This window comes from Centrocercus urophasianus, unplaced genomic scaffold (genome assembly GCF_019232065.1).
Source record: "Centrocercus urophasianus isolate 14NV4802_14NV808 unplaced genomic scaffold, USGS_Curo_1.0 seq_28, whole genome shotgun sequence".
Classification (NCBI taxonomy): Eukaryota; Metazoa; Chordata; class Aves; order Galliformes; family Phasianidae; genus Centrocercus; species Centrocercus urophasianus.
In genome coordinates, this window is record NW_024884844.1 from 4,792,944 (window position 1) to 4,817,708 (window position 24,765).

General features: G+C 41.5%; 1 protein-coding gene across 1 annotated transcript in view; it reads right to left on the minus strand.

The window, feature by feature from the left end:
* ADCY5 (adenylate cyclase 5) overlaps nt 1–24,765 on the minus strand; it is a 190,245-nt gene that overhangs the window by 144,109 nt on the left and 21,371 nt on the right. The window lies entirely within an intron of this gene.

Genomic DNA, 24,765 nt, shown 5'->3' on the forward strand with positions numbered 1-24,765 from the left:
TTCGCAAATCAAGCAAATAGTATTAACCCTAAATTATTCTGCATAAGGAGTGGTCTGAAATAGGGATGAAGTTAGTATTTACTCCAGTGAAAAACTAAGCATCTGCTTAGACACACAATTCAGTGACAGGTTTTTTCCTCCAAGAGTGAGAAATGCTGAGCTGTGAATGCGGACAGTTTTGCAAAGGGACTGCTCAGCTAAAAAAGCACCGGCGCAGCCCACGCAGGATACAGCAAGGGAGTGTTTGTTTAACAGAACTGCTAAAGCAGTTGGCAGGTACTGCCACATACACAGCAGAAAGCCATGGGGAGCATGGAGAAGCTCCAGCCTGTACCACTCCCTGGGATAATGCCACATCCACAGGGACAATGCTGCTGGGCACTTCACAACCCCTAGACTGACTACAAAGAAAAAAAAACATGCTCTCCCAATTTTGCATTACTTTGTGGGAGCGATGAGGGAGGGAAGTGCCTGTGCTCTAGCTGCACAACCACTTGGCACGTGCATGCAAAGCCAGCTTGTCTGCACTTCTGAAGGCAACTTCAGAACAAACGCTCACTGAGTTCGTTGAAAGTTCCATGATACAAAAACAAAACAAAACAAAACAAAAAACAAAAAAACAATCCTGAAGTAGTTTCCAAATTCTGTTTTGTTTCGTGGCAACCCAGACCCCAAAGCACAACTTCTTAATGGGTATTTTCTTCATGCTTTTCTTGCAGTTACCCATCTCAACTCTTCAAGTTCTGTATTTTTCTTGCTTTCTCAAAGCGTATTTATAAATGATAGCATAGCCCTCAAGTACATGTGATGAGCTAAGACCACTGAGCTTTACACAAAACAGCTAATATTTCCACCGGGAGACACGGGAATATCTTAGAAATACATTGGAAAGTTAGTCTCAATACACCCTTTTCCTCTGATGAAACTGTATGTTGTTCTGCAGGCATCACGTAGCATCTAATGAGCCTGAAAAGGGCCAGGTCCTCTTCTGCACAGTCTGTTTTTATAGACACCTTCATCTGAGAAGAAGGGGAATTAATTCTAACAGAATTTCACTAATAATGAGAGGTCAATTCAATGCAAAGAAGCCATGCAAACAACCCGAGGACTACTTCATTCAAGTGAAGTGTTTCTATTCCCTAGCAGAGCTCCCTATCAGTCCTGTGTCCCATGCTGTAGTTGTAATATTGGTACTATGGCACAACTCTCGAGACAGAAGAACAAGATATAACCTAAGAAAACTACAAAGATGTTTCTCTTTAAGCTTTGGCTAATGATAGAAAGTAATATTCTGAGCCAGTGACAGTCTTCTCTGGACCTATGAACATGTAAGTGTGAGCAGAAAGCCCTGCTTCCATAACATTATAGTCTAAGAACCTCTCTATGAAGCATCTTTGCTTCCAGCAACCATCTAAGCAACCATCTAACTACTACCAGCAACCATCTAAGCACACCCTACATAAACCCCAGTTATTTCCTCAAATCCCTGGCTCTACATTGGGGTTAAGGAATGATGTTGGCAGTTTGACACTGGGTTTCCAGCTGTACACGGTGAGTTGAAAGGATGCAGGTCCAGCTGCTTGTGTGCCTCTCATGAGTGGGGTACAACCCCAAAGGGCCACGGGACCATGTGGATGGCATCCAAATGCAAATCCCCTCCAGGAACACACGTGCACAGGAACATTCAGTCACTGGCAACTGCATCATTAATGCAAGTCACCCGCACTATGATGAACTGTCATTTTAGCGTGGCTGTTTGCAATGCAATCTTGGTCTGTGATTGGGAGTGGGAGTAGAGGTGAGAGTCTGAGTGACAGGTACAGTCAGAATACAGAATACAGAAATAAAGCTACAAACTAAGCAGTGATGAGGCTGCCCATCAGTGAAAAAGGTCTTTGAGTAGAGTCTAGAGAGCTGCGGTAACCATTCAGCAGTAAACAGATGACCTGGAAAACATTCCTCAAGTTCCCTTTTATGTATGCTTTGCCAACATTTGTTTTACTCCATATTCAGAAAGAGTTTATCCACTACACCAAGAACATAAGACTATTCAAGTGCAAATTGAAGAGAAAGTACTCGTTGTGCATCCATGACAAGGCCCCTAGCTAGCACAATGTGAGCCCATATTACCCATCATTACTCATCACAGGCTGAGATGTAATTGTGCTATCGACTGTGATGCCTTTCTCTCATCATCATATTACAGGATGCTTGAGAGACACTGTAGTACAAAATAGTAAGAGAACAACAGTACAATATATGCTCCACTAAGCATTGGGCATCTCGTGCCAGGGACTGCTGTCTCAGTCTGTTCCCTTTGCTTTCCCAGCTTTCATGTGACCTTTTTGCTTATCCCAATTTCAGCATTTCCAGGGTTATTCCTCCCTGGAAGGTTTATCTACACAAAGCCTTTATTTTGGAACGAGGCATAGCTTTAAAGGACAATGCCCGTTTTAGAATACAAAACAGAAAATAATATTACTTTTACAAACTAGTCTTTTTTTTTCTTTTTTTCTTTTTCTTTTTTTTTTTTTTTTTTTTTTTTTTTCAAAGAACTAACTTGAGTCACCTTCATAGAATCAAAAAATGATTGAGCTGGAATGGACCTGTTAACCTTTTCCAACCTGTTGCTGTGGGCTGGTTGCCACCCACCACATCAGGTGGCCCAAGGCTCCATCCAACCTGGCCTAGAGCGCCCACAGGGATGGAGCACCCAAAGCTTCTTTAACCAGTTCCAGTGCCTCTCTTAGAGCTTACTGTTGCAATGAGAAATCTCACCAGCTACAATGACTTGTCACCAGCCCTGTCCTGAACATCCCAGGAGGAACCTGCATGAGCAGCATAACAGCACTGCTGATGAGCACTGCGTCTAGCAAAGGCTGTAGCATCTCTCAGTATCTTATCCCCATAAGAATATGCAGTGCTGCTCTGCTTCCCTTTATTATCTTTTTGCTGATTGCTGCTAATGGTAATTTTAGTTTGCACTGAGTCACAGCTAGACTGGTATCCTGTGATGTTTACAGTCTCCTGCATTGTATATTTGGAAATGCTAATAAAAATAATTTCTGAAAGGGAGAAACGAATTGCTATTCAAACTGCTCATAGAGCATGAAGAAAAAACATCATCTTGAAAAGATTAGCTGTGGATCTCTAACATTATCCTTTAATCATTATTGAGCATCATTGTCACAGGCTCTCACTGGAGAAAATCCATCTGAGGCTCCCAGGTTCTCAAGCCACTGTTTAGATTTGAAGTTCCACCAAAGGTAGGGTTTGAATCTGTCCCCAGTACTGAATGTGATCACTACATTAATTAAAATGTAACATGTCATACAACTCATTTTAAACCTGCTAACACAAGATGAACTCCTTTTACCTTTCCTGTGCACAAGGATGCACTCTGCTATCGCAGACAAGGCTTTCACAAATGTTTTGTACAGAAATTTATGGCATTTTGCAGCATTATACTTTATACTGGGAATGAAATAAGGGCAGGATATCATTCCATATCCATCAAGAGGAATGGCTCAGAAATCAGTTTAAGGACAGGATAAACCAAAGGGACTTTTTACCAGCTGTTGAGACTCCTGCTTGTGTTCAGACCTTTGAGCTTTTCCAAATTATGGCAAACCTGCAAAGATGTCTAATGGCCTACAGCAGAGTTCAGATGCCATATTGCATTATGGATTCTAGATGTACAACAAAGTCAGTGCACTCTGAAGGTTTTATGCTGGAGAGATCCTGCTGCAGCCACAAAGGGAATTAGGGCATTTACAGCTCTTTGCAGCAGTTTGAGACTGGAGTAGTGTCAAAGGGCAATGATTTCCTCTGAAACAGCTGACAAAACGGCACTTAAAAACACAATGCAGAGTGCTCAGGCTCATTTAGTCTGATACTCAAAGGACAACATGAACATACAAACTATTATAATTCATGTGCATCAGGGAACACAGTTACACCTGTCTAGGCAAATCTGGCGAAGTGTAACATGAGCAAGCACACACTTAACAAGATTTACTGTTAATATGGTTAAAAACAGAAATAGCAAAACCAGCCCCAGAAAATCTTGAGCCTGTTGAGTCAGACATTCTCATTCTGATTCAATCAGAATCGGAGCACCTTGAAGCCCACTCTCCCAAGTCCACCAAGCCAATCCTAGCTGCCCACAGAACCTGGAAGTTACACATTCAGCAAAATAAGACCAAAAAAATTACACCAAAAAGGCTATGACTAAGTGGAGACAGGCATCTGGAATGAGCCCACTTGGACGTATTAAACTGTCACTGAGGTTCCTTTGGTTACAACCCTGACTGCTGGCTTTTCCTGGGAGAGAGTTGCCAGCAAAACCCTCAAACACCAGCGCTGCTCTCCTATGGCCAGGAGGAGCAAGGAGCAGAACACTAACAGTTCTGAGCCTTTAACAAGGCTTCCACATGCTCATGGAGTTCATCTGTCCAAAGCTGTTTCTGTCCCCAAGCTATTTCAGACTTACAGACTTTTGTCCATGAACTTTTGCTAGCTCAACCAGCTGAAAGGCTTGAAAAAAAGAGATTTAATTTGGATTAGGAATCGAGCTCAGTGTGTACTCCAAGTACCTTTTCTAAATGAAGAGAATGATTTTTAACAGTAACATTTTTCTTGTCTAGAGATCATCCAACAGAACAGAAAATCATTCAGGAAAGCTTGAAAGTGAAGTCTGCCCTGATATCAAACTGAATTTTAATTCATTTACATGCAACATGTAGCTGCAGTAGTTTGCCCACATAAAAATGGCTAACCAGATTACTGGAGCAGCAACTCACTGAAAGTTAAATTGATTTCTCAAAGATATCAAACATCATTTTCTAAACAATAAAAAGACCAAAGCTTTCATCTTCAGAAGTTACATACGTCTCCAGAGAGAGAAAAGGACATTTCTGATGAGAAAGATAAAGGGGTGCAGTAAGCTGTCAGAAGTTCTTTTGGTATCAAAACAGATTGGTGATGTTTGACCTTAGCAGCACAGATCAATTAAGAAATGAAAGCACTTTGAAGAATCCTTTTAAAATCATGGACCCATGAGAAATCATAAGAAGTTTCAGTGGTGAAACTACCTGACATCTTGAAGGTGGTAATTTTGCATTCTCATTCAAACTGACAAGCAGCATTATATTCCTAATATTTGAATGCATTAAGGCATAAATTGGACAGGGTGCAAAAGGAGTGAGGAACTACTAAATTACTTCTGAGAACCTCAGAGTTTGTACATTGTATGACTTCCAGGTTGTCTCTGAAATGTAAAAATTTCACTCCCAAACAAACACTGTTAGTAGTTCTCCACAAATGATACAACTCAATACAACAACCAACCTATACCCAAAACGCTGGCCTCACTCACATTAAGTCCTAGTCAGATAGGTAGGCCACCAACATAGGATTAGTACTGTCTCCAAAGAAGTAAAAAAAAATTGCTTCAAGGTATCGGAGATCAAAAGGAAGACTAATCTGCCCTGCAATGGCCGGTAGGCTTGTAAGACCTGTGAAATCTGGAGTGGTCTGTTTATTTTCATGCAGGACAAATGCTACAGTACAATGGGAATAGCAGTGTTAAATCCCTGCTTGAAAATCATTCCTATCAATACATTTCCATCCAGACTGTTTTGAACAGCAGCTATCAACAGTAGGCCATGCAAAAGGCTGGAGTAGATTTTAATCCACAATCTTGCAGGAGCTCAAATCCATCCCTACTAGGGAAGGTTCAAGTTGGAGATCAGGAAAAGGTTCTGCACAAGAATATGCTATGTTTCTATGACTGTCTTCTGCCCTCCACTTTCATTCTTCTTTAAAACGGAGATGGTCACAGCTACAACCGAGCAGCTCTTAAATGCAGTGAGGAACAGGGCTGTTTTTCTTTGAGGCTAACCACTCTACTCTGGACTGCATAAGTTTGACAAAATTTATTTTTCCTAAGCATTTTCTGGAACACTTCATAAGGTAAAAATAATGAAGCATTACTCTGAGAAGCATTTTCTCCTGCATGTTAATGTACTTCCTTATAGCTCTGCCTTGTGAAGTTAAACATGCGCTCAGAACAGAGTCTGTGCTGAAGAAGCTTCCAATAGCTCATCAGCTCCAAGCAGACCTGGTGTCCATTCCTTCTGACAAAGCACCAGCCAGGCAGTGCCTTCATCGCATGGCATATGAAACGTCTGCTCAGCGAGGCCAAACTGTTCCCTCCACCTCTGTTATTTTGATAGCTCTCCAAGCAAAATTAACTGCTTTGTCACTATATTCATTCCTACTGCCCCACAGACCACAGACTAAACCCAGCAATGTTGTTCCCCGTCCCTCCAGCACTTTCCATGGCAGCGCACTGTTTGTTCCCACACTTTATCAGCACGAGGCGGTGTTACGCCACTGCTGATGCAAACAGCTGGTCAGTTTTTAGGACGGGTGTCTGCATTATCATCTGCTGCTCCTGAGCAATGCGTAGTACATCTGATTGCCTTCACTCCTGCCGTCAGCACAGCTACCCATCACGCAGCCCACACAAACTTCCACTAGAAACACACTGGCACAAATCAGATGGAAAAGCATTATGTCATAAGATAGACTAAGACACATCTCACAATATGTAAGAGACTACGTCTGAATAATGCATTTAGCCAGATGTTTTATGGCCTAATTTTCAGGGATCTTAATACCATCTGCATGTAAAATCTGAGTCTTGCAGGGAAGCTGCTAGCCAGGCTACGATCTTACTGCATGCTGCAGGACTGCAAAATAACAACAGTGCCTTCTGCAGTAAGTTGGAGCTTGGTATCTGTGCATGGTACTGATGGGTTGATGGTTGGACTAGATGATCATAATGGTCTTTTCCAACCTTAATAGTTCTACGACCTATGGAAATATGGCTAACGGAGGAGAGGTAAGTCAGCAACAGGGATCAAAGTAACAACGGGATGCTTCAGTACTTGCTGAAGTTGAAGCTTGCTAATGTGAATTTACTTTCAAATTACAGCAGCTGAGGGAGCAGCCTAAAAGCTTTCTTTTTAAGCACAAAATAAAATATTTACCTGAAATGAGAACCTTGTTTCTACTTCCATGAAATTTTCTGTTTCAAAACACGTTAACATATTCATCGTGGGAATCATCATCTTCATTCTACTTGTAAGGCCCTGAATTAGACCTGTTTAATTGAAACTTCACACATTCAGAATTACCTCTACAGGAGATGGTTCCTTTAAAACAACAACAGAAAAATCAAAATATAACCAAAAAAAAAAAGAAAAAAAAAAGAAAAAAAAGAAAAAACAGGTTGCCAGCCTAATTTCTCTTATGCAGTTAGAAGAGTACCAAAACTTGTTGAAGATGTTACAGAAGCAGGTAAATCCTTAATAGCTACATTTTCTTTACAAAACCATGTTTTTTAATATTCACAATTTGCTGCAATCAAAGAGCCTTCACTAAGCTTGCTGGAAGCCGCAGCTCTCTAACTAGCCGGATACGTTCAGGGCCACGGCAAGGTTTGAATCAGCATTTCCAAGGCTGCCCTGGGACTTCCCTCGTTCCCAGCACAGGGTGCCCGGCTCCCATTATAGAGGCCGAGCAGAGCACAATCACACCACGTAACCCTGGATCAATAACTCATTCAAGCAGTGGATGAAATAGCACAGCAGGACATTGGCCGGAAGCCCCAGCAGAGGCCACAGACGAGGATGCTTTTAGCACAGACTAACTCAAAACTCACAAAGGATGAGTTTGGCTGAGCTCCCCTGACATGAACAGGGCTCTATTAAATGAGGCTCTGGTTGAATATAGCAAAGTTATTAGAAGCGCACACCGTTGTAAACGAACAATCCAGAGAGTACAGAAGGTCTGATAATCCCAGATTTTAACTTTTTCTCCCTGCATTTCCAGTCTTGAAATTTCATAGGCTTGGGTTATCAAGAAAACTTTTAAAAAAAACTTTTAAAGGTACCAAATGTCATTTGCATTATGAGATTTCCATGGAAACCTTTAATGGGTTGCACAGCACAGTATGTTCTTTAAATGAGTTAAACTCATGAGAGACTGCACTTTGTCAGGAAACATGGATAGGCTTGTATTGCTGCTGGCAGCATTCTTAATACAAAACAGTGTCTTGCACTTTCCTTCAAGTGTGTTTATTCTACCTGTTTCTCTGAAAGAAAATGACCCCACAACATGGAGAACGGGTATCGAGTGAGTTATGGCTGGCTAACACATTGGAAGTGCCCCATGCAGATGGGCTGCAGGACCACTTGGAAAGCCAACCTCCTGCACTGCTGTGCTGGCCCACCTGTCCCTGAAAAAGTCCAGCGTTCTCATTAGCAAGACTGGACAAGGACCAGAGAGCCCAAAGCTGCAGGTCCAATCACTGCAGGTCCAGGTTATCTCCTGTGGTGCCCCCTGTACCTGCAGATGGGTTCCTTGCTCCTCCATGTACCTACCTTGCTGGGTCAATGGAATTTGCTTCAGCTGCCAGAGGGCTCCGTTCAACACGTGTCACAAGCATTAGGAAAAAGTCATTAGTATAAATTACAACAACAACTGCCAAGGACTGGAAGAAGCTTTGTATAGCTGCAACTGATAATTGTGCAATGCTGGCAAAACCGTATCAGAAAACAGATTATCATACACGCCCTAAAAAGAATCCTGTTCCACTTTCTTTTTTGCTTCAGATGGTGTGGAGAAACTGCAATTTCCAAAGCAGCAGGTACTTCTTCCCAATCACCTCTGCCATGTCTAGGCACACAGGCGCTCGGGAATCCTAAGGATTACCCGTTTGCTCTCCTAGCATATCCACCAGACACAAGGTGCATGCTGTAACACACTGCACTTATACTTTCACCTGCTGTAAGCGAGGTAGTGAGTTTGAAACAAAAATAACTGGATATTGAGTACGATTAAGCACTCTAACTTTTGCCACAGGGAGAAGAACACTTAAAACTGACAGGGAGATGGCTTTTACAAAAGCAACATCCTTAATGCTACTACTATTAGGAGAGGGATGTAATTAGTATTGCCAAGTACTACTTGCTTCTTTCTTTAAAGCACTTTTTTCTTTTTCTCCAGTCACCTGGTGAATATTTCTCTGAATTTGAATTAGAAGGGTGTGGAAGAGAGAAAGAGGGAAAGAAAATTAAAGGGAGAAAAAAGGATGCCATGATGTCAATAGGTCACTGCAGCACTGTCTTCTAGGTACAGGATGAACCACTGGGGTTCTTTCCGTCCTGAAAAAAAGGCAGTGTTTGTAAATTCACTCCCTTCTAGCCTAATTCTATTCCTCTCTCTTTATGTCAAAGGCAAGTCCAAGCAGGAGCAGAGCTGGGTCAAAAATGCAAAAATGAGTATTTGAAGAACACTTCCATAAACACAAACACAGCCCCTCTAAAGTTGCTTTCAGCTTTCAGCTACCTTTGAATCCTATCTAAATACCAATATTATGTTCTCACTAAGAACTACATCAGGAACGTTCCTTACCTAATAAATCATCACAAGAAGATCATTCAGGGCCAGAAGAACACACTATATAAATAAGCAAAAAAAAGGTAAAGATTTTCCAGCAGCACGTCCAAAATGGCAGAGGGCTCAGTGGCAGATCTACCACTAGCAGAGACTTCTCCAGCCCCGGAAGATCATGCTCAGTCCCACGGTGCTCCATCAACATTGTGTGCTTTCTTCATTGATAAAAACACTAACAACAACTTTACACTTTCTTCCTATGAAAATTAGAAAAGTTCCTTTGAATAGGAGTTTGGGCACCCAGGCAGAAAAATTACTTTTATCAAAGCTTAGGAAACCCACTCTTCCCTACACAGCCACACTGCTTAAGCTATAAAGACTTCAGGCTGGGGTACAGTCAGGATTATCTGAACATATGACAGCTCTGTAGTGAATTCCTCAGTGCTCCGTGTCACCCACACAGGTTCAGTTAGCTCAGCTACACTCCCAAAACTACAGGCATAGATAACACCACGCAAGGAAGTACTCAAGAAAAAAAATCCATGTAGCTTTCTTGGTGGCAAAGCCAGGAGAGATTCCTAAAGAAAAAAATGGCAGCAAGAAAGGAAGCCTGTAGGGACAGAGGGTTTTTCTCATCAGAGTTTGAAAGGACAGCATTTCAAAAGAGGACAGAGTTTAATCACGAAGTCCAGAATTGCAGCTGAGAAGATAAATCTACTGAATTTATACCACATGACTTTGGCAATAATGTGGCAGTCCACTCCTTGGATGCTTGTTCCTGTTCAAGATTCTTCCTTCTTAAGCAATAAATCCAGTGGGTCTGCGTGCTGGCAGAATCTCAGCTCTGGCATGTTTCTAGATAGAGCTGTGTTTGGGGCTTGTTTTCTCGCTGCCAACATGCTTGTGCTTCCAAGGGAGCCTTTGTAAACAAGATGTTAGAAACAGCTTTTGAGATAGTTTCCCCAGGTAAAAAGTGGCAAATATAAACCCAGTGAGACATTGGAAAAAAAACAATCCACAAACAACAAGACAAAACAGGGACTACAAAAACCTTGCAGCACTGATTAAATTGTCCAGCAAGACAGAGGAGTCTGCTATAAGATTTTCTCTGTATCTGTACATTATTTAAAGATTTTTGTAGATCAAGTGAATTTCATAATGAAAGAAGAGTCTGTAGAAGAAGCTGAGTAATTCTTTTTGATTCTCTGTATCTTACATATTATGTATTTAAAAGGAAAAAGTATGTGCATCTACTGCTTTTAAACTCTGTCATAGCAACATAAAGGCCACTAAAAACATACAACTACAACTTGTCTAGTGCAATAGGGTATTTCTTTGCATCTTCCCTTACCAAAGTTCAATCACTGTGAGTTTGATCTCTCTGATCAAAAGTTCCCTGTCTCATTTTGTTAAAAATAGCCCAATACAGCTTCACATGCTGGCATGTGCTTACACATGCCAAGGAGGCTCCCAGAAACTATTAAGTCCTTTTTGGTTCCCCATTAGCACCTGGAGCACACACATCCAATTCAGAGCAGCATGTATGAGATACTAAATGGGAACCCAGCACCTCCATTTGAAGTACAGCCATAGGAATTTGTTATTTGATTCTTCAGCACCCTCAGTCAAAAGAACTCTTCTTCCCTTCAGCCCACTTCATGCTACAAACTGGCTTTGATTCTGCAAGAAGCGACCAGTTAAGACTAACCAGGCATGAAAGACTGGATTTCTGAAAGAATGAGGACAAAGAATATTTGTTTTGCTTTACTCCTCTAGAAACAGCCTTCAACATCTAGACCATCCTCTAAACCTGATGAAGAGAGGAAAGTGCAAGGAACAATGGCAAGCAAACATGCAGCAGAACAAACCAGAGATCTTCGCAGATCTTATTTTACATTTTTCTGCATCACATACTCTAACTGCATCCCTGCAGTAGTGTATGCACACATACAGCATCAGCTCACTGGCTGAAGAACCATTGGCATTTGGAGGCTGCTTATGTTTGGTATGATAGTAACTGCACCCTAAGTCACTCGTAAGCAAATCCACTTGACTCCATGATTCCAGTGTCGTTGGCAAGAGGAGCACTCTGACATCCACTCTGGCATAGTAGTTAAAGATTTGGTCTTGTAAACCTTCTTTCCTCAGAAGTGCAGCCTCCAGCAGAACACGCTACTGATGAGCACAAGAAGCCTTGCAGTACTTCTGCACTCAGCTGAGACTTGTCCTGTGGGAGTAGCTCTACTGCAAGCCAAAAATCTCATTGCACAGTCCTCAATCACATGTCTGGGCTTCCTTGCAAAACCACTCCATTTTGTAAACTTTGGAATAGAAACAGTAAGAGCTAAATGCACGTTAACAAATCTGTTCTTTAAAAGCTACCTTGCTTAGGATGATACTGCAGAAAACTTAGAACAGGGAAGCATTTGAAAGGACAGCACAGATCTTAACCGAGATACATGCGCTGCCACAGCACATATAGAATCCAACGTGCAATTCCATATTCGTTCAATGGAGGGCCTTTCTCTTCCTACCCATCCTTCTCCCATCTTAAGGCACCATTTAAAGCCTTACACAATAAAAAGTGAGGGATGCACCAGGTACTCTAACAGAGAACTGTTCGTAAACAGGACCAGTTCTATTTTATGGCTTAAGAGCAAATAACAGAATGACTGTTCACCAAAGCACAAAAAAACCTATTAAAATGTTAAGCGCTTTTCATAGCATAATTTTGACCTTTTCATTTTCCAATTATTTCTCTCGGCAACCAAAGAGATTTGTTTTATGACACTCATAATTTAGGGGACCTTGGCAAGTATGTACAGTACCTTTCACCACTGCCACCAAACAACTTGTTTTAAAGCAATAAATCAAGACATAGCCATGCTCTGCTGATAAACAAAATTACTAGCAACACAAGCACTGTAGCTTAAAGATACTGGTTAGTTGAGTAATTTAAGTCCTACTGTCACCTGAAAGAAACATTCATAAATACAAACAAAGCAGCAGTGATGTGTCGCACAAATATTGCTCATAATTTTACCACTCTCCCGTTGTCATTTGGAAGAACTTTCCTGGCAAGCAACAGTATACTTCACTCAAAAGAAAAAAAAAGTAGAAAAGTAGTTTTATTATTCATCAGGACACAGCCTACTCCTTTCCTACCATTCGGCTTTTTTTTTCAGCTCCTTGAACTTTGGCAAAGCAAATGCTTTCACAAATTGGCACAAGGGTGTTGCAGTGTCCTTGACATCTCTGTAAGCCTGATGTCAAGGTCCAGTCCTGCAGATGCTTCCTCCTCTGTGAAATCTGAGCAAAGGAAACACAGCAGTGTACTGATATAGGTACTTCAAATCACTGGCACCCGCATAAAGGGTCGGGAAAAAATCCACCACTGAATATACTGCCATGACTGAATGTATTTTGGGTGCCATCAGGATGCAGGGACTGCACCAACTCCCCATCCCTGCCTGCCTTCCCTGCATACCTCTCTTCCTTCAATACAAGGAGTGTGCCATTGAGCAGAGAGTGCAACAGCTGGAGCTGTCCAGAAGGCCACTGAAAAGGCTTCCATGTTTCATGACAAAATGATTATAAGTGTGACCATAAAAGGAGCATTTTTACATCTAAAAAATACTGCAAGAACCAGTTCATATTTTTATTTCCAATTATAAGGACACTTAGTTTAATCTCCAAATCCAGAGCAGAGAGATTTTGCAGCAAAAGGCGTGTTACTTCTGTGACAGAAAGTTTGTTTTTCTTCTTTCCGGACAAACATATTTCTCATCCTGATGCTTTCTGGGTACAGAAAGTGCAACAGAGACAGCCCACAGATGTAGTGAAATTCCATAGGACCAAAGGAGCCACATCCTCTGCCTGCTGTGCAGCTCTGGGTGCAGTGAAGCCACCTCTGTAACTGCCCAGGAGCTGTCCCAGTATTTTGCTACCAGAAAACCAAAAACCACTGTAACAAATGTATTTCTAAGCAACCACTTTGACTGCAAAGAGTAAAACCACTATGAACAAAAGGATCAAGATTAACTTATTCATACAGAGGTTCAATTTCTGAACAGTAAAAACCGCCAAAATCTCTGAAGAGATTTTTTTAGGTAATTAAAACCTGGGAACAACAGGTGTTGAAATAGTGGAAGCTACACATTTTTAACAGCACATGATAGATCTCAAACATAACCTTCATTTGTCTACGCCACTGTCTCCTTTCACCCATAAAACTAGGATTTAATCTTCCCTTGCAGAACTGATAAAAAAAAATGCATTGCCAGTTCCCATCTGTTCAGCATCCTACCTGCCTCGTCGCGACATAGGACACCTTTCTCCTGGTTTTCAGGATAAGCAGCTGATTTGTGAGATCCTGCCTCCCTCTGAACGTTGCCATCTTTAAAATTTATATTCACAGTTTGGGAAATGAATTACAGTTACATGGCCTGGAAGATTGCTTAGAATGAAATATCATACATCCTTAAGTTTGCAATAGACCTCTAGGATCATCCAGTCCAACCATCAAGCCATTCTCACCATGCCCATTAAGTACTGACCTCAGTGCCACTTCTACATGTCTTTTGAACTCCTCTAGGGACAGTGATTTCATCACTTCCCTGGGCAAATATAAACATATTTTTGGAGAAATACATGCACTGGGGAGGGAGGTGATGCTTTGTTGTTAAAAACACATCTCCAGTGGAAGCAAGGCAAGGAAGCAGGAAGGCAGCACATTTGTCCAGCATTTTTTGTTGACTCCAAGATGACTTCATTGACTCAGAACTCTGAATTCTGACATCCCCTTGTTACAAAAGAAGCATTTTCAGCCACATGTTATTTTTCTACAAGATTTTGACTCATTCTTCCAAACTTTAATTTAGAATCAATTGTTTGCTGTGTTATTTTCACACATAAAAGGCAGCAGTGCCTCTTACTACCCCACAGAGATTTTTAAAAGCCTCGAATTTACCTGCAGGATAAGTAGTTCCTTCACTTAAGGAGAGGACAGAGATGGGGAGGAGAAGCACAAAACACCTTCAATTTCTCCAATCACTTAGGCACTGGGGGTCTTTTTGCTTCAAGGAGTAATTCTGGGTTGCAAATTCAGGCAACTCAAAGGCCCAATAAAAGCACTTGATGTCACTTCTGAGCAGGTGGAAACTCTCATTTGAGTCCATTTGGAAATGAAATTATGCCCTTAATTCCATACTTGATAAAGATCACAGGTCAAATGACCACTGCTCAGCTGAGAGAGAAGAAATAGAAATCTATCAATAAATAAATATAACAGGTTTTCCAAGCTGAATAATTATGCTGTGATGCTGGAAACCAGAACTAAAAGGCTTTTTAGTACTCAATACTCTAATGCTGGGGTATGTACAGGTAGGTTTTTCATAAGGCAAGACCCACAACTCTACACAGACTTACTGTTAAGCAGTTCCATAAATTCACCAAGGTCATTGCTGTGCCTTGGTATGAGCTGTCCTGACCCATCTGTGAATCAAGATCTTCCACAAGTACCTGCAGATAATGCTGGTTAGCAAATAAAGCATTGTCTCCAAGCTGCAAGAGCTCCCATTGAACAAGTCTTTATCATGATGAGAAGGCACATACTGTCTAGAAACCTGCAGTCAGCAGAAGCAAAAACGTTACCCCCATTTGTATGCTGAACTGACAAGGCAGGTGACATCATCCACAAGCAGAGCAAAGATGGAATGAAATTTATTAAAATTAAAAATAATAAATACAAATGATATGAATTGTCCTGGATATGTAGCATTCCACCCTCTGCTATGAGGATCTCTACCATGAGAAGTGCCCCCATGTGCACTGACGTGGAGAAAAAAGACTGAAAATCTGAAATGGTTCCAAGGAAAAATTATAAGAATGGTCTGGTCTTGAACAGACCTTAAGGAGTTCATTTATGCAAGCTTAATGAAAGCAAGATGGGAAGGCACTTATTCATATACAAAAAGAGAACCAATGCCACAACACTCTTAGTCATGCAGATGAAAGCAAAACTTGTTCCAGTGATCAGGATTTGAGGAACAAGACATTTGAGCTGGAAACATAAGGCACCTTTTTACCACAAACGTGTAATGGCTTACTAAGGACAACAGTAATTAACTATTATTTAGGGCTCACTTTAATTAAGACTGAATATTGTTCATAAGGATCCTGTAATTTATCAGTATGCATCCCAGCTTAAGCAAGAATCAGTCGGAGGAGCCACAAAAGTATCACATACCAGGTAAAACTAAAACTACAAATTAATGTTTGCAGGGCTTTTGCACCCAGTCATATGCACTCATTCAAGACAAGCCGCTCTCTGTGGATATGCAAACAGGCTGTTACCATCCTCAGGCACATCCACTTCCCTGCGGAGAAGAGGGCTGCTGCACCAGGCTGAACGCTGGCACGCGCAGGGAAACCTGCCTGCACTGCCTTGAGATACCTGCTTCCTTCTGCACAGAGCTCTATTGCTCCTTCACCAGCATCCCCAGAGCAAAGCACAGCTCTCTGTCCCATCAATGCTTGATTCCACTTTAGCAGTAAGAAATACTGAGGGTTTCTATACATTTCTCATTTTATGGATTATAAACCCCCTTTTTGTTTTCCATAATCAACCACTATACATGGCCCACAGCACCTCCCAGAAGCTAAGATGGAGAAATCTCATGGTTTTGAAGAGGAAAACAACATCCCCTTCACCAACATTCCACGGTAAGAACAACTTCTAAAATCCATACCAAGACACAAAATAATGTACACTAGCTTTATATGAAGAGAAAGCCCAGGTTTGAAGTCTTCAGGATCTAGAATAAAGTATTTTTACTCGTGCTGCACAAGTCTTTTCTTACAGCAATGGGATATAACCGAACCAGGAAAAACTAGCTAGCTCAAGAAGTGATGACCAAATTCATAGAACAGAATAGGTTTGGGTTGGGAGGCACATTTAATATTACCTAGATCATCAAATGTAGCATTAAAGATACTCATTTCTAAGCACTGCATAAACTGCACATATCCACACAAAAAGCTAAATATGCAGTGATGGGGCTCATCTTCCTTTATTTATTTTATTTTATTATCAACCGTTCAGAACAAGCTATGCTGCAGTGACTTTGCTGCTGGCAAATAATATGCTACTCCTAAACCTTAGGCAATAAGAACTCTATACAGCACTGCTATTAAATTATCTCAAATTGCATTATCTTTAGGATGCTCTTAATGACTCCTTTGAAGTTGCCAAAGCTGGCTGAGAGCCAGCCACAGTGACACTGTAAGTAAAAGAACAGATCCCTGAAAGCTAAAACACGGAGCAATACTCATCAAAAACTAAAGTAAAATGTCAGGGGAATTCAGGTGTTGACATTTTAAGTAAATCGTGACCTTCTCTTTGAAAACTTAATCAAATTGTTACATAGAACAGGTTCCCCACTGAAACTTCAAGAGGTAACAGTAATTAAAAACCTTTTGAGAAAAATACCCAGCTCATCCAACATCAGAAGACTGCATTTAAAAATTTTTTTACGGTTAAATACTACAATTGGCTGGATCCTCCTGCTGCAGTAAGCTAGGTACTGCTTTCTGAGGCCTGAGCTTGTAGCAGCTGAAGAGTGATGCTGAACCATAGGGAAAATAAAGCCTGCATGTGTGCCAGAAGAGGACAGCAACTATGAAGAAGTGCTGGCAGTGTCACTGGGGCTGTGCTGTGCAGAGGTCCCACCTTACAGCTCTTCTAGGGGCGCTGTCAAGGGGACTGGGCCCTTCTTTCTCCTGCTGCAGCTTGTGCCACTAAAAAATCTTAAAAAAAAAAAAAAAGAAAAAAGAAAAAAGAAAAAAAAGAAAAAAAAAGGGATGTAATGGATTTGGCTGTGGTCAGCCACGTCCAGGCAGACAGAAGCTCCTTCAAAATTCAAGCTCTTCTCTCACTAAAGCTTAAATTCCTACAGAGGCTGTTTAATCCCATCCTGGCAGGGCATCCTGAGGCAGCTGTCCAAATCACACAACTAGCATGTAAGGAAACTGGTCAGTGTGGAGAAGGAGCTGAAAATGGGCTGATGAACATGGAAAGGATGTGAGGGTGAAGCAGCTGTACGTGGAGATCGAAACGAAGCAAAGAGGAGAAGTAGAATTTCATTAACTGAAGGATGCTGCTTTCTTCTCCTCACCAGCACAGAAGTAAAGGCTCTTTCAGACTGTCCACAGTCCACTGCAGGAAAGTCTTATATCTGTGCCATTTTCAGATGTCACAGTGGTGACAGCAAACCAAACACAAAGGGAGCAGGGCGGAAGAAAGTTGGGTGACATTAAGTCTGAACAGCACCATTAGCTAAAGCCTTGGCCATCCTGTACTCAGTAGGCACTGATCACTGGTTACAGATTTGCTCTCACTCCAGCATTCCATTGCACCAGCAGTGCTGATAAAACAGAAACTCTGATCAGACACTGTGACCAACATCAGCTTTTTCTTCATGAAGTCTTAGGTTCATCCAGCATTTTAGGCCTGAAGCACTGCACAGGGAAAGCATCTCGCCAGCTACTTACAATTCAGCAGATATAGACTTTTTAGAGGAAAAAGGAAAAAATATCCCACAGCTTTTTTCAACTTTAACTGCAGCTTTTGCTTTTTCAGGCAAATGCTTCATACTTCAAGGCAGCATGGCTTGGTGAAAACTTTACTGTTGCAGGAATTATTTAAAATATCAAAAGACAAGCAGCAGAAAAAAAGACCAGAAGACATGACTTGGAGGCTCTGCATCTCAGAAATGAGGCTGTAAAGCCCAGGAGTCTGACCAGAATTGCTTTTGCTTTGAAAAACGGATCGGCTGTCTCTCTTGTTTCCAAAGGATAAAGATGTCAGAACAAGAATTACAGACTGTTAACAGCAAGAACAGCTGAAGGGAGATTTATGTGTTTGTTTGAATGAAACAGACACAGCACAAGCAGACCCAGGAGGCCATCTGAGACCCCAGCCTTGGAGTCAGCAGTGGCTTTCAGGCCAGTCTCCAACAAGACACCCTCATCTTGTAAGAGTGCACAGAAACGCCCCTGAATGTAAGGCTCAGCTACGAGCAGCAATATGTTGCAATATTCCCTGAGTACAGAAATTACAGAAGTCATGTTTTCTGCAAATCTGCATCTTGGGCTCTGTGACACAAGCTCAAAGCATGAGCTTTGAGCAAAGCTTTTCCCACAGCTGGGACCACATCTCAGGGCTCTGGCATTGGGTAGATCCTCTAGTATCCAGAGGAATAAATTCACCTGCGGTAATGCTGTCACTCTTGAGACCTATGCCAGTTTGTAAAATCTGGCTGTGATTGGCCAACAGGTTATAAAAGGGAGGAGAAAAGAAGAGGGAAGGGAAAAACATGTAGAAAGAGCTTCATCATGTATGCTTGTTTCCTATGGAAACAAGGCTAAAACCCAACACATTACAAAATGAACACTTAGTGACAGCACAGAAGAAAATCCATTTGAAGTTCCATTTCACAACATAAAATAACAGGAAAATTCAAAAAGCAGGAAGTATTTGTCCTTCGCTGTCTCAAGCAGAAGTCTTTAAGAATTGCACAGAATCCCTTTTTCATATTGTGTTATGTAAGGGCAGAGCAACATGGAGGGAAGAAAGGATAGCAGATGTCACTTGATTTTGTAGACAGCACAGAGATAAACCAACATTGAAATGTTGCTAAAGAACCTAAGAAATTAATGTTGCCTGTTGAACTGATCTAACTGGATGGTACAAGATTTTTTTTAAAACTATTTTTCCTGCACAGAAGTAATACAGTGTGCTCCTCAATGATGTGGTGCATTGTCATATACAGCAACCATACACAAAAGGAGAAGGTAAAAATAAAATACACAGAGATACTGCCAACTGTCATTGCTTGCCTGCACATACAGTTCCAGGAGCAATGAAAGGACAGGAGATCAAAATGCCTTTGCAATGCCAAACATCCACTCTCTTCGCTGCAGAGTGATTCCTCTTAACATCAAGATGAACCAACATCGTTTTAAGGCAGTCAAACACATTTTAACCCAGAAAAAAGGAGTTACTTCCCAAGCCCTTCCTAAGTCATTTGTTCTTAGTATCACATAGAGCTCTGAATCATACATATAACTTATTTATAAGGGAGGCAGTTTTGCAGAATAATTTAATTTACTTTCTTTAGTATCCACATCAAGTCATCTAAGTTACTAACATACAGAAGATAGTAACTTTGGCAGGCAGATAATTAAGCTGAACACCCCAAGCATCTTTTTATGAACTAAAAAGTCAAGTCTTAGCTAAAATCAATGGCAGAAGACAAAGCTTTACAACTCCACTCTACTTCTAGTCAAGTTATTTACATGCTAAACAACTTGCCTTTTCCAGCTCTACAACACACACACACATCTGCTCAGGGAAGAGACCTTTAACAACTGCACAGCACAAGGCAGCTTTGTGGTGGCCTCTTTACCCTCCCAGGGAGAAAAGTCTAGGCAGGAGAAGAATAATCTTCCACTTGTTGGGCAAAACAGCACTGCTTTCTTGTTGTTTCTCCCTTGTAATTCCAGATTCCTTTTTATTAGAGATTAGACTGTACTCCAGAGAGTTGAATTCCACCTACCTAACAAGCTAGAGTTATCCAAGATACTGTCTCCATACTTCGTTTGATGACATTTATTGGGAAGCTAAAGGACACCTTTCTGACACAAAAACACCACCAATTAATTATGCAGGTTTTTATTTTTGAATAGAAATAACAATTCACATGTAAATCAACTCACCCTGAAGATTAAGTTCTTCCTCAGCCAATCATATTGTCAGGAAGCACAGACATTTGGCTGTTCCTGAATTATTCCCTAGTTTTAATAAAGAATTGCAGAGCTTTGCCAGTCAAGTTTTCACCCACTCAAAGAAAACAAATACCTGCACAAATCTCATTTCTTCAGCCAGTAAGACAGTTTTTAAAACTAATTCATCTGCTTATCTGCTAACAGAGAAGTCATACACAAGCCAAGGGCAACCTGCATTGCAGCCACCAAGAACAGGTAACTCACAGTATGGATGGATAGTCTATAGAAGGAGTATGACCCACTTCAGACACCTAGAGATGTAGGAGACAACCAAGTGCCATTTCTCCAGTGGAGAAATGTCACAATGAAAACAATCTCCTTTTCCCCAAGGTGATTTTGGGTCCACAGCCAGAGGCTGTTCTGAAATGTGAAGCCTGGGTTTCCATGCCATCCACCAGGCAGGTGTCTTCCCACTACAGCAACACTTAGTCATTAGCTCACACTGCCCACGCCACCCAGGGAGGACACTCAGCTCTGACAAAGCAGGTTTTCCCCTGAGCACGCAGACCAAGGTGCTAAAGCATTCAGTGGGGGAGAACTGACAGAGCCTCTGTTCAGACCACGTACCTCAGAGCTCTGCTCTCACTCACCTGTACCTAGAAGCCCAAACCACAGAGTCACCTCTGTGACTCCTACTCCCATACACTAACAAGAAATGTTCGGCATACATACAAGTGCTGGGCTGAGCACGGGATGTTTCCATGTAGCTGAGGCCCAGAGCACAGGGCCCTTGCCAGAGAAACACCTGACTGAGCAGCAATCAACCTCAAGGCTTTCTGGCATGTGTACCAAGTGGGGAGGAAGTCACGCTGTCCCTGCTCACCCTTAATTAACGGTTTAGAGTATTGAGCCAGAAAAATATAATATGTCCCACTCAGTTAAAGAACCGTCCTCCCCTTCCAGGCTAGCACATTGCACTGCCAGGCTGGTCTGCATGAAGTCTGCATTCCCCAGAAAGGTCAGGAATGTAAACATTATGGGAGAGGGAAAAAGAAAAAAATAATAATAATCAAAACATAACAGCACAGCCCCATGTTTAAAATACTCTCCTGGAAGCAGGAGATCCAGGTGCAAGGTTTCATTTCCTACAATCCTGGAGATCAATGGAGGCTCACCCAGCTCCCTCTCGAGGGATGTTGTTAATGTAATTGCACGGATTATTGAAAAAACAATACTGAAGCATGCAGTTCTGATGAATGATGGCAAAAAAACCAGCATGCAGTGAGTCGTCTTCATTTTTTAAAGGCAGATCTCTCCATTCTTCTGCATTGCCATGGATATTTACATCAGTTAACCAAATGACAAGACAAAAACACTGAAAAGCACTACTGAATACTATTTTCTCCTCTCCCCCCGCTTCAATTTGTATTTATCTCATGGTTTTTCCAGTACAAATCTTTGTATTTGATCATCTCTTTAAAACCTCCTGAAACAATTTTAGAAGCCTGAGTCAACTGGATGTTGAATTTTTACAAGCTTTTGAGAGAAAGATTTCTGTGTAAGTGATGCAAAATGGTCGTCTCAAATATTCTGACGTTGAAAAAAATCGGTCTGTGAAAAGCAACCTCAGTTTTCTTTAAACTTTTTAGCATCTCTGCTCTACCTAAGAGCCTGCTCTTCCCTTGCCAGCAGCAGCAGAAGCAAGGAGACAAATAAGACTTGAGGTAAGCACTGATGACTTGTGCCACATCTTGCCACAACTGCTCAGCAAAAGCAATCTCTGAGAACAAGTGTGCCATTAAAAGCACCTTTTAGCTCTGAGACTGACATCTGTACATAAGGCAGCAGCATGTCTGAACAACTAAGAGAGCACAGAAATCACCTAGAGCATGAGTAGAGCAGTACGGCTGTGTAGGATGGAAACAGCATCTCAGCTGTGCTCTCCTTGTTCAGATATCAGGGGAAGTTTATGAAATGCTATTTTTACAGAGCTTTAAGCCACCAGAAACCAGACAAATCTCAGAATCCATACGCAAGTAAAATGGATATATTTTACTAGTGTAAGTGCATGAAAGGGGGAGCTGGAAAGGATAGCATGCCTTCACTGTGTGATAAGATGCACAAACACAGAGCACTGCAACGGACTGCTGGGAGTTCGCAGGGCATAGGAACTGCACACAGACTGATAAGAGCATTAAAGGAGGCTCTCACTATTTGCATTAACGTAATGGGCTCTAGCACAGGAATGAGAACAGACGATGGCAGTAGTTTGTTATATTCACTCATTGTTCTTCCTTCTCCTCCTGCAATTAGAGTGACTATACTCATAACGCAATGCAAAACTGTATCGACTGAATTTACTTTACTAGCCTCAGCAGACAGTTTCTGTTCAGGATGCTGTCTTTCAGAATGCAGTACGATGCAGTATTGGAGGCTTCAGACACAGAAACAGCATGGACTCATTACAAAGATTCATTACTGATTATGCCATCAGCACTGAGCTCTGGTTTTACCAAAATGAAACATTTGTTTTCTAGCAAAAGAGGCATATCTACTCCTGCGGCAGAGCGCTGTTGAAGTCTCCTGTTCCCAAAGATGGCCAGAAAATGTCAGTCCTGCTCCAACCCAGCACTGGCTGAAGCCACTCAGGTTTTGCTGGAAGGATGTACTTCCCTGTTTATCTGGGACAGCTCCTGCGTTCTGTCAAGATGCAGAGGTGATGACAAAGTGGCCTGGCAACGTCTTGTCAGAGGATACAACAGCAGTGACAGAACAGCACAGCTTAGGAACCAGAGAATAAACACACACCATTCCCACTACTGTGACCTTTCCTTCCCAAACGGAGAGAAAGTGCTGCTAACAGGATATTAGAAGAGACCTTGGAAAAAAGAGCATTGCTTAGCTGGCTGTGGAAGTTGTTCTGTCCTCAGCTGGAGCACATGGCGTGGAATTCCTTAAGAGAAGTGAAACAGCTGAGCATCCACAAAAGAGTGAAAAGTCTTTAGCTGAAGTCTTGCATTGCCAATTAATTCTACAATTTTAAACAAAGCGGATACAAAATAAGCTGACTTTTATAAAAGAATCATTTAAAATAGCTGGGGGTTTTATAACTAACTGAAGGATTTCCACAACTCTCTGTATGAGAGACACACATGCCTTTTATTGCAAAGAATCATTATATAGGCAGAGTTTGCATCAAAGTTAAAAACAAATGGAAGAGCTGGGAACACTTAAGGATAACAACATTCATCAGTTACATTTTCCCTGACCTTGCAGCAAGGATTCTGGATTTCAAACGGCAACGTAAGCACCCACATAAGTAGGTCACTCCAAAAATAATGACTCCTCTTTATTTCCATAGAAACTACAACAGATACAAAGAGCACAATAACACTCTTTGATAAAGTAAACTCTCAGCTACAAAACACTGGCTAAGCACTCAATTTCATGGTGTGACAGCTGTGCATGGCTTGTCTTTCACTTCCCCACTGTGCTCACATCCAGTCTTTGGCCTCCAGAAACGTTCAAAAAGCATCTATGAATGTCAGTGGGTGCCATTTTTTCCATATGGAGGAATTCAGTGACACACCTTTGCTTCTTACACACTTCCATGTCAAACATCATATTGTCACACTGCCCCTCTGCTGCCATCTGTCACCAGAAACAAAATGAACAGAACGTTGGTGGGAAAGTTCAACCTTGACTATGGCTGCCATCAACATCTGCCTCTGACATTGTGAGCAAACATAATGAAATAGGAGGCTTTACTTTTAGAGTAGCCCTCATAAATAAAAGCCATATCTCTGCACTACTGCATGTTTTCCTATGCTGGCAGCTCAGAAGTCCATTTACTACATTCCTGATCCTTTCAAAATGACAGATTATTAGGAAATAAAATCCAGTCATACACTGAAATTTAAGAAAGCCAAAGAAACGACCTGCCCTAATTAGATCTTATGATCAGATCTATTTCAACAGCAGAGGTTTTTTTCCAGCTTGCCTGACTCATGAACAGTCTCTGTTTTACAAGTCAAAATGCCATGGGTAAGATTTAGTCAGAATCAGTGATATTTAACAAGGTGCTATTTGCTGGTTGATCTCACTTTGGATGAAGCTATAGGTCCTCAATGAGGTGTTTTCACACACCTTGTTTTCTCTTTCAGATTTTTCTTTAGGATCCGAAATCAAGTAACAATGATTTTCCTAATAACTGAACCCTCAACAGCAAAACATATCCATGCCATATATGGATATAACATATCCATATCCATTGGGTCTCACCAACTCCATTCAAAGAAACTCAACCCCCTAAAATGAGTTACAAATCCTGAAAAATCCTTTTCTATCAGGTGGGATTTACACTCCAACTTGAAAGACAGCTGCTTCTAAAGGAATAAAACTACTGCTTCAGAAGGGTCTCATATGGAGCTGAACCATAAGGATTACTACTCACACATGCAGGCTTATATCTTACTCCTACCAATACTGTTCATGGGATCTCTGAAAGCATATCCA